Below are 3,726 nucleotides of genomic sequence, written 5' to 3'. Positions count from 1 at the left end.
GCATGTAGCAATTTGATAAGGTTATGAATTCCAAAAATAGATATTAGATTATGTTTCTAATCTGGTCTAATACTGGAAATGATTTATGATTAGGGCTTTGATTGGGCCACGTCATCAGGGCTGAGTCCCTACCCACAAGATAAAAGGCATGGCAAAGGACAGAGGTGGAGCTTTTTTTTTTTTTAAAGATTTACTTATTTATTTATTTATTTCCCCTTCTCCCCCCCCTCCTCCCTGCCCCGCTTGTCTGTTCTCTGTGTCTATTTGCTGTGTCTTCTTCTTTGTCTGTTTCCGTTGTTGTCAGTGGCATGGGAATCTGTGTTTCTTTTTGTTGTGTCATCTTGTTGTGTCAGCTCTCCATGTGTGCGGCGCCATTCTGGGCAGGCTGCACTTTCTTTTGCACTGGGCGGCTCTCCTTATGAGGTGCACTCCTTGCACGTGGGGCTCCCCTACGCGGGGGACACCCCTGTGTGGCAGGGCACTCCTTGCGCGCATCGACACTGCACATGGGCCAGCTCCACACGGGTCGAGGAGGTCTGGGGTTTCAACCACAGACTTCCCATGTGGTAGACGGACGCCCTAACCACTGGGCCAAGTCCACTTCCTGTGAGTTGGAGCTTTTGATGGGAGGGTTTTAATGTTGGAGTTTGATGCTGAAGTCTTAAGTTGGAGCCCTGGAGAAAAAGACAGAGCCATTCACCTGAGAGTCTACAGCTGACCTTGTGGAGAGAGGCAAAGCCTAGAGAGCCTCATAGGCTACAGCTGACCTTGTGGAGAAAACAGAGGAGCTGAGCCCAGAGGAACCCAGGAAGCCTGAACCCTGGCAGACGTCGGCAGCCATATTGCTCTAAACAGACTTTGGTGAGGGAAGTAACTTATGCTTTATGGCCTGGTGTCTGTAAACTCCTGCCCCAAATAAACACTCTTTATAAAAACCAACCAATTTCTGGTATTTTGTATCGGCACCCCTTCGGCTGACTAGCTTAGAGCACTTGGGCTCCTCCTTGAGGCCTCTCCTGGAGCTCAACCAGCCGTCCTTCTCCAGGTCGGAGAGGAAGTGGAGGAGAAAGGAGGCAGCGCTGGCCCCACAGAAGCATGGGAGAGGGAGAGAAGGCGAGAGTAGGACGGGGCAGAAGGGGGAGATGCTGACGCCTAGGAAAGGGCAGTGGAGGAAGGATGGAGGGGAGCCAGAGGAGGAGGGAGGCCCTGGAATTCACCACCCACCTGGGATGCGCCTTCTTCTCCACGACGCGGATTCACCTGCTCGAGCCGACCCCACCTACCCTCGCCGCGTTCTGCACGCTCTGGCTCCAGCCTCTGCCTCTCTCTTCCTTTGGTCCTGTCAATAATTTATGACCGGCAGGGTACAGTAACTATCAATAATGCACAGGCAGTAATGCTCTCCAGCTCTCTGCCAGTGGTGTTACCCCCAGGATGTGCGGGACGGGGTCCAGGCCTGAAGCCAACAGGACCCCCAGCAGCTCCAGAGAAGAGCCGGGCTGGCCAAGGAGGGGAGGGTGGCAGGCTGGGAAGCCAGCTCCACCCCTCCTCCCAGAGCTGTCCCTTCCAAACCCTGTGGCCAGGCCAGGCCGAAGACCCTGTCAGGCAGGGCCCGCCTCGCCACCCATTCTGTTCCCTGCTTCTCAGTTCCAAGACTCAAACAAATCGGCAGGGGGCGCCCCCAAAGCCCACCCCAGGGTGGCTGCCAGTGTTAGTTCTAATCTCTACCATTTCACTCACTCATCAGTTTCCTCACCTGTAAAACAGAGCTGCGAATACCTGTTTTCCTCTCCAGCACACTTCATGATGGTTCAGGAAACATCTTTGGAAAGCTGGGAAAGCACTTTGTAAGTCAAGATTGACGGAACACGTGTCAGGGAACGGTCCGCACCTGGGCAGAGCCTTGGGAGGCTGGGAACAGGAACACAAACACATAGACCCTGCCCTCAAAGGGCTTCCTGTAGAGATGAGCCATAATGGACTCAAATGAAGCTGGCTGGAGGTGAGGCCATAGGGATTGGTGGGGAGTGTAGAAAATTGGAGATACATGTCCTGTCTAAAGCACAGGCTACTGCTCAGAAACAGCAGATGATGCCCCATGGGCTCTTGGGTCTACTGTTAATAGATTCACTATTCAAGAGGAATTGGGAATGTGGAGTTTTATTGAAATACCTCCTGATTTTTAAATTATGGGTTAAAAAAATAAAACACTATAAGGGAGGAAGTTGCTGTCAAAGCAAATCCAATAATGGGCCAAATTTGGCCCCAGGCCACTAGTGTGGCTTAAGGACTGGTTGCTCTGTCTGTGTTTTTCCCAGAAGAGAACAATTCCAGCTGGCACAGGGGACCACAGGAGCCCTGGACTGGGAGCCGGGCCCTGGGCTCCGGGCCGGGCCCTGCCTGGGGTAGCGTGAGTCCTGTGGTCCCGAGCATGCCGTTTCCTCCCCTGAGCCTCGTCTCCTGCCCTCTAACACAGGGCACTGGCTGGAGGAGGAGAGGCGCCTTCCAGCTCTAGGGCTAGGGCAGGATGTTACAAAGTTCCTGAGGTGGTGGCCAGAGTCTAGGGACTTGGCTTTCAGCGAGGGTCACACGCCAGGCAGTTTGGGATGGGGGGGAAAGGGTTTAGGGGTGTCCCCAGTAGTGAATGGGGGGTCACCACACAAATTGAGATTTCTCTAGGGTCTTTATGCCACCAGCCCTGCACTCAGTCTTTGGGAGCACCTCAAGGTGAGCATGAGACCCCTGGGCATGGGCCCTCTAGGTAGTGTCTCAGTCAGCCCGTCTGTAGCTAAATTCTGTCCATGGCAAATTGATGCCACCAACACTGACATCAGAGGTGGGCCTTCCACCTGTTGAGCTTGTTATTTCATTACATCGTTTAAGCTTCCCAGCAAACCTACCAGGTAGCAGCAGCCACTTTAACAGAGAAAGAAAAACATTGAGGCTCAGAGAGTTTAAGCCACTTGCCCAAGGTCACACAGGCGGTGAGTATGGGAGCCTGTATTAGTTTCCTATTCCCGCTATAACAAATTACCACAAACTTGGTAATTTAGTCTCTCCCAGTCCTGGAGACCAGAAGTCCAAAACCAGTTTCACTAGGCCCAAATTCCTGAGTCAGCAGGGCCACGCCCCCTCTGGGGGCTCCGGGAGAGAGCCCGTGCCTTGCTCCCTGCGGCTTCTGGCATTCCCTGGCTTGCGGCTGCACCCCTCCAGCCTCTGCCTCTTGCCTTGCCCTCGTCTGTCTGTGTCAACCCCCCTCTGCCTCTCTCATACGGGCACTTACAGGGCCTGCCCAGACAGTCCAGGGCTTCTCCGCCCCACCCCTGAAATCCTTCATTTACTCACATCCACTAGTCGGCTTTGTCACCTAAGGCAACGCAGGCTCCAGGGATCGGGGCCTGGCATCTTTGTCCCCAGCATGGTTGGGGAGGGTTTCTGCGGTGCGGCTTCCTTGCTGTAGGCAGTGGGACTTGCCGCGATGGACCAGAGGGGCGTGGGGGGCTCGCGGAGAAGCTGCCCCCTTCGGCAGGGCCGGGATGAAGCCGCAGCGCAGCCGGCGGCCGCAGGGTGACTGCCTCCCGAGCAGCCGAGAACCAGCTGAGGGGGCACAGCAGCACACCCACCGTCCAGAGGCGGACGGCAGAGACAAGCTCAGCGCTCACCAGGGACCCTGGGGCTGTGGGGGGGCGCGGGGCTGTGGGGGAAGGCGCCTGGGCTGGGCTTGGG

General features: G+C 55.3%; 1 long non-coding RNA gene across 1 annotated transcript; it reads right to left on the bottom strand.

Moving 5' to 3' along the window:
• Positions 1 to 527: 527 nt before the first annotated feature.
• Positions 528 to 3,511, bottom strand: LOC111767070 (uncharacterized). The gene is made up of 4 exons (XR_002798970.2): positions 3,346 to 3,511; positions 1,757 to 1,911; positions 1,225 to 1,339; positions 528 to 674 (listed from the first exon to the last, which is right to left on the bottom strand). It is a non-coding gene; the product is annotated as an uncharacterized lncRNA (long non-coding RNA).
• Positions 3,512 to 3,726: the final 215 nt, after the last annotated feature.

This window comes from Dasypus novemcinctus, chromosome 6 (assembly GCF_030445035.2).
Source record: "Dasypus novemcinctus isolate mDasNov1 chromosome 6, mDasNov1.1.hap2, whole genome shotgun sequence".
Taxonomy (NCBI): Eukaryota; Metazoa; Chordata; class Mammalia; order Cingulata; family Dasypodidae; genus Dasypus; species Dasypus novemcinctus.
The sequence above is the reverse complement of the archived record's forward strand: the minus strand, read 5'-3'. Positions and strand labels throughout refer to the sequence as shown.